At 41.9% G+C, this 6,609-nt stretch overlaps 1 long non-coding RNA gene across 1 annotated transcript; it reads right to left on the reverse strand.

Annotated features, from left to right (window-relative positions):
* Positions 1 to 850: 850 nt before the first annotated feature.
* LOC129703113 (uncharacterized) lies at positions 851 to 4,073 on the reverse strand. Its single transcript, XR_008724511.1, has 3 exons — positions 2,368 to 4,073; positions 1,477 to 1,533; positions 851 to 919 (listed from the first exon to the last, which is right to left on the reverse strand). It is a non-coding gene; the product is annotated as an uncharacterized LOC129703113 (long non-coding RNA).
* Between the last annotated feature and the right edge of the window lie 2,536 nt (positions 4,074 to 6,609).

Consider the following 6,609-nt stretch of genomic DNA (forward strand, 5'->3'; position numbering starts at 1 on the left):
CTTTTTTTTTCTCCAGCCCTCCATAACCTTGCTTGGCTAGAGTAGATACAAAGACCTTCACCAAGGCCCTGACAATCTACACTCTTGCCATCATGCCAATAGACAATAGGCGCAGGAGTAGGCCATTTGGCCCTTCAAGCCAGCACCGCCATTCAATGTGATCGTGGTTGATCATCTATAATCAGTACCCCGTTCCTGCCTTCTCCCCATATCCCCTGACTATCTGCTATCTTTAAGAGCCCCATCTAGCTCTCTCTTGAAAGTATCCAGTGAACCGGCCTCCACCGCCCTCTGAGGCAGAGAATTCTCTGTGTGAAAAAGTGTTTCCTCATCTCCATTCTAAATTGCTTACCCCTTATTCTTAAACTATGGCCCCTGGTTCTGGACTCGCCCAACATCAGGAACATGTTTCCTGCCTTTAGCGTGTCCAAACCCTTCATAATCTTATGTGTTTCAATAAGATCCCCTCTCATCCTATATTCCAGAGTATACAAGCCCAGCTGCTGCCTTGGGGATTCATCCATCTTTTTACTTTTTAAGAGACCTAACACCATCTACTTGATCTTCAAATGTCCGAACATATTGGTATATCCCACACTGATCTCAGTATCCTCCATGTCCTTTTCCTTGAGGAAATGTAATTTTGTAATTTAAGGGGTAGAGAAAACCTATGCAAGTTGGAATAATGCCATGTGGCAATTTTCCTACATTTTAGGCCAGGGAAGCAAGTCTCCTTGTTTGTGACATGTTATTGGAGTTGTTTGCATTGTGAAATAATAATGTCTGTTTGGAAATTAAATTTAGAGGAAGTTAAGCAGAAAGGAAATGTATGCAGTCACGTAGGACTCACCTGAAGACTTTCTCTTCAACTTCCATGTAATCAACACAGCAACAATAATTGCTATGGCACCAATTGAAACTGTTGAAATAATAAGAACACCAATTGCTGTAAAATGATGCTGCAGTTCCCTATTTACACAGCCCTTGTGTACTATCATTTGCACTGTTGCAATGTGATGCATTTTGTTATTGACAATCCTTCCCCGAGTCCAATTGCTGTTGAGCTTCCCGTTTTATATGAAGATTAAGAGCATTAAAAACACCGCAAATTAGCTGCTCAAATTATTTGGGTTAAAAACCACAGCCGCCCAAAAGTAGTTGATAATGCATTCATGATATTTCAAGTGAAATCAAATTGATTGTACAGAAGTCATTGAAACATAAAAGCTTAAAGGGCAAGATAAATTAATACTGTATAACCATTAGGATAACATAATAAAAATAAATAACATAAGTTCAGTATAACTGGATTTGAAAAGCTATGTAGTAACTTCTATTTGCATAACTAGCATAACCTGTACATGTTTTACAGATTCTTTGTAATATTCTACCAACATTAAATTAATAGTAATTCAAGATTATAAACTAATACTGAAATTGTGAGGATAATGGACAGAGTTTTGTTTTAATTCTCACCTGCAAGGTATATTAAGATATTTTTCTTAAGACGGTACTTTGCAGTTATGTCATACCCTGTTAATAACAAAAAAGGTTTACAAATGCATGTTCAAATTATTCACTGAATTATATTATTATTGATCAACTTCAAAGATCAGATTCAATGAATGAATCACCTCAAAAACGTTGTGGTACAAGAAATGGAATGGACCATGGGGCTGCTAAGGCCTGTTCTTTCACCCATCAAGGACATGGCTGAAGATAGACTCAAAATGCTGGAGTAATTCAGCAGGTGAGGCAGCTTTTGTGGAGTAAGAAACAATTAACATTTCATCAGTTTTATCTAAGGGCCGTCAACATGAAACATTAAGTCGGAAAGGTTTTCAATCTGAAACATTAATATTGTTTCTCCATCCACAGATGCTGCTTAACTTGTTGAGAATTTCAAGCACTTTTTGTTTATGTTTCAGATTTCCAGCCAACACCTACCAATATGCTCCACCTACATTAGTCTCACCTGCCTGCATTTGGCCCACATCCTTCTAAACCTCTCCTATCTATGTACCTGTCCGAATGTTTTTTAGATGTTGTAATAGTACACAACAACCTACTCAACTGCCCACTCTGGCAGCTAGTTCCATATAACTTCCACCTTTTGTATTAAAAAGTTGTGGTACTTTTATAAACACTATTAGCGTGATCCATAATTGGCAGATGAGAGTATTTAAGAAAAATCTTTCAGCAAATTGGGATTTCTAATCATTATAAAAATGTATCCATTTGAGATTTATCTGAGCTCTCTGGAATAAATATATCCATTCACCATTTTGAAAACCTCCATTTAAATATTGCTTAATTTTACATCATTCAAAGCAGTTCATAAATTTGACATATTTTGTAAAACATTACCGTTTACATCCAAGTGTACTTTGCCCTCTATTTTGCCGTTTGGATAGGTATGAAATATGCAGGTGTACCAGCCACTGTCTGCTGGCTGAACTCCTGTGATTGTGATCGTGGATCGATGTCCATTAACTTCCAATTTTATTCGTTCACTGTGGGGAGTTGTTGCGTTTGTGGCCACGTGGAACACACCAAGTTTCGTTCTGTTTTCGGACTTCTCCCATTCAACTAATACCAGTTTGAGATCTTTGTTTGAAGAGGCACAATGTAATGCTGCAGAACTGCCTTTTACAGCAGTTACAGACCCACTACTTTCAAGCTCTTTTGTTTGAATACCTGGGGGAGTAAAGAAAAATGTGTCATTACACTTTTTAGTTTTGTTTCATTTCGAGATACAGCGTGGAAACAGGCCTTTCAGCTCACTCAACCATGTACAGTAGTTCTATCCTACGCACTAGGGATAATTAACCAAAGGCAATTAACCTACAAACCTGCATGCCTTTGGAATGTGGGAGGAAACCAGAACACCCGGAGAAAACACACGCAGTCACAGGGAGAATGTACAAACTCCGTACAGATAGCACCCATAATCAGGATTGAACCAGGTTTTCTGACATTGTAAGGCAGCAACTCTACTGCTGCACCACTATATCACCCCTTATTCTGTGGATAACAGTCGGGTCCGGTTGAAAGTCTACTTAACTAGGAACCCAGCAATATTGGACTCATTTCAGAGCCAAGTACCTGTGAAGGAATTAATCTTTTTGTCGTTTTGGTATGGTTTTCAATTGGTCCAATCATTTTTTTAATGGTATAACACTCCTCAAGATACCATCAACAGGTGTAATGCCTGCAATCCACTGCATGTTTTTCAGCCTCACTAGCCTGAAAGATAATAGTTCCTAATGGCTTTATTAATGCTAAAATGTGCTATTTGAGGGACTAACTCAAACTGCATGGTTTTCTGAAGGAGACTCTTCTGACATGCAGGTTTGTAGATTTATTGTCTTTGGTAAAAATATTGTAAATTGCCTCTAGTGTGTAGGATAGTGCTACTGTATGGGGTGATAACTGGTCGACACGGACTCGGTAGGTCAAAGAGCGCTGTGTTTCTAAAGTCTAAATCATGCAAAGGAACTTTTGAGTTTTTCTTTGTTATTTCATTATTTAAAAGACCTCAATCTTCCTTTTCTTAATGGGCCTGTCCCACTATGGCAACTTTTTAGGCGACTGCAGGAGACTATGCAGTCACCACATGGTCGCCACATGTTCGTGGGTAGTTGCCGGGGAGTCGCCTTCATGGTAGCGAGGAGTTCCCGCATTCTGGGAACTAGTCACGGCCTGATTATGGTTGCTACGAATTTTTCAACATGTTGAAAAAGTAGCGGCGACTAGATTGAAGCCGCCATGGAGAGTAGCGAGAATTCTCGTGCCGTAGGCGGGTCACCCGGAGGTCCTAGTGGGTTGCTAGGAGGTCGAAGGTTCTCAGAGGTTCTCATAGGTTGGAGCTGGTGCTGACCGGTGAACTTCATTGGCTCATTGGGAAAAAAAAGGTAAGCAGTAGTTTTCAGAACCAAGGATAACAGACCAGTAATGTTAAATTTCCGCCGAGCTTCACAGCCGTGTATCTCTGGATTATTAAAAGTTGTTTCCACTCCTTCTCTTCCATTCTCACCCACTTCTCCACCCCCCCCTCTTTTAAAGGACTTACCGTACACTGTGCCAGCCATCTTAACTACAGCGCCAACCTTCTTGTTCATCGTGTGTGTGTCTGGATCACCTTGGCTTTGCACCGTGTGATTTTTTTTTTTAGACACTGCTCCCCCCGCTTGCCCTGTCCCCCGCCTGCATAACGGGCTGGTAAAGGAAACAATGTATTTGTGTGTGTGTGTGTGTGTGTGTCTTTTAATTTATTGTTGTATTTTTGCGCTTTATGTGAGCTGTTATGTTATGTTCTGTTATGTTGTCTGTTTATGATGTCTTGTTTATTCCACTGTACAGCACTTTGTTCAACATTGGTTGTCTTAAAGTGCTTAACAAATAAAGTTGGATTGGATGTTACACAAAAAAGCTGGAGAAACTCAGCGGGTGCAGCAGCATCTATGGAGCGAAGGAAATAGGCAACGTTTCGGGCCGAAACCCTTCTTCAGACATGTTGCCAACGTTCGAAACGTTGCCTATTTCCTTCGCTCCATAGATGCTGCTGCACCCGCTGAGTTTCTCCAGCTTTTTTGTGTAACCTTCGATTCTCCAGCATCTGCAGTTCCCTCTTAAACACAAGTTGGATTGGATTGTGTGTGTGTGTTCCATTCTGACAGTCAGCATTCCAGTTGCCGGTAAAATCGTCGAAGTGGGACAGGCCCATGAAGCTAGATTCCTGCCTGTTCCTTCTGTCTTGCTGGCTGTGGCTTCTAGTTCTAGAATATGCCCTGTAAATATTTTTGGCACATTCTTCAGTGTCTCTTTATATAATATAATGAGCCGGACAGTGAATTGACAGCGAATCCACATAATTATAACGTCTTCACTTCTTATGTCTGTTGCTGTAGAAATGATCCCCCGCGCTCTGTTCACAGGCTCATTGGCATATTAAGCTGCATTGCTAATTTTATTCATTTCTCAATCTGTAATTCTAGATCTGTTTGTTTTTATTAATTAAAAAGTCAAGATTCAAGATTGTTTTATTGCCATATGTCTTAAAACAGAACAATGAAATTCTTACTGGATAGATACAAAATGCTTGTGTAGCACTGTTGATCAGGCAGCATCTCTGGAGAAAATGAATAGGTGATGTTTTGGGTCAGAAGCCTTTAAACTGAAACATGGAGGTGGGGGAGGGGGAACCTGTGGCGAGAGGCTGGAACAAATGACGGCCTTTCCTCGTTGTCGTTGAGAGAGAGAAAGAGGTTGTAATAGACTTTAATTCCAGGACTCACTTGCTTTACTCAATCCATTATTCATGCTGTAATTAGCTGATGGTGGCAGTGGAATGTTGTGTGGTTTCCGAACTCTGTCATAAACGATCAACCTCCTTCTCTGCTGCTTTAAATTTGTTGAAGGGATTTTCCCCTCCACGATACGTGAGATCGCAAAGTTCAAGTTCAAGTTCAAGTTCACATTAATTGTCACGTGCACCAATTACGGTACAGTGATATTTGAGTTACCATACAGCCATACAAATAAAAAGAACACAATACAGGATAGAGATTAACGTAAACATCCATCACAGTGGAATCAACATTCCTCACTGTGATGGAAGGCGATAAAGTTCAGTCAATCTTCCTCCTTTCATCACCTTTGGTCGGGGTCTTGAACCCTCCGTAGTCGCTGCCAGGGACAGCCCGATGTACAAGCCCTCTCATCGGGATGATCGAAACTCCGACGTCGAGACGGAAATGAAGACACTGCGTGGTTTGGAGTTTCCGAATCCGACGCTTCTTACCGGAGACCGCGGCTTCACAATGTTAAAGACCACGGGCCAGTGGTCGGAGCTTCTTCTGGTGATCCCCGGCAAGGGATCCCAGGCTCCACGATGGTAAGCTGGTGCCCTCGGCTAGAATCTCCGAAGACCGCTGCAGTCAGCAGACCCCCGCGGTCGGAGCTCCAACACTAGCGACGCTTGGCAAAGGATCCCAGGCTCCGCGATGGTAATTCCACACCGAGCCTGACGCTGTAACTCTGGGCTGGTCTCCGGTCTGGAAAGGCCGCACCAAACTAGTTGTTAGGCCGCGAGGGGGACGAAGATACGACATGGAGAGAAGTCGCATCTCCGTCGAAGTAAGTGACTGTGAACGCTTTCGCCCTATTCTCCTCCCACCCCCCACATTAGAAATACAGAGAAACATTAAATCATACAGTTAGACGCATTAAAAATAACAAAAAAAGTTGAAGGCACAGGCGGGCTGCTGGCGAGACTGCTGCTCGCCGTGACGTTAAGGGAAGGTTTTCCACTCTTCCTCCCTTTTTCAACATTCCAGCATAGAATTATACAGCACAGAAACAGCTCTTTGGCCCAACTTGCCCATATCGACTAAACTACCCCATCCATACTAGTCCCACCTGCCCACATTTTGCCCATATCCCTCCAAACCTTTCCTGTCCATGTACATGTCCAAATGCCTTTTAAATGTTGTTGTACTACCTACCTCAACTATCTCCTATGGCAGCTCATTCTATACACCCACTTCCCTCTGTGTGAGCAGTTTACTATTTCTGGATAATATTCTTTACTTTGTTGCTTAATTGCAC

Source organism: Leucoraja erinacea, chromosome 13 (genome assembly GCF_028641065.1).
Source record: "Leucoraja erinacea ecotype New England chromosome 13, Leri_hhj_1, whole genome shotgun sequence".
Lineage (NCBI taxonomy): Eukaryota > Metazoa > Chordata > Chondrichthyes > Rajiformes > Rajidae > Leucoraja > Leucoraja erinaceus.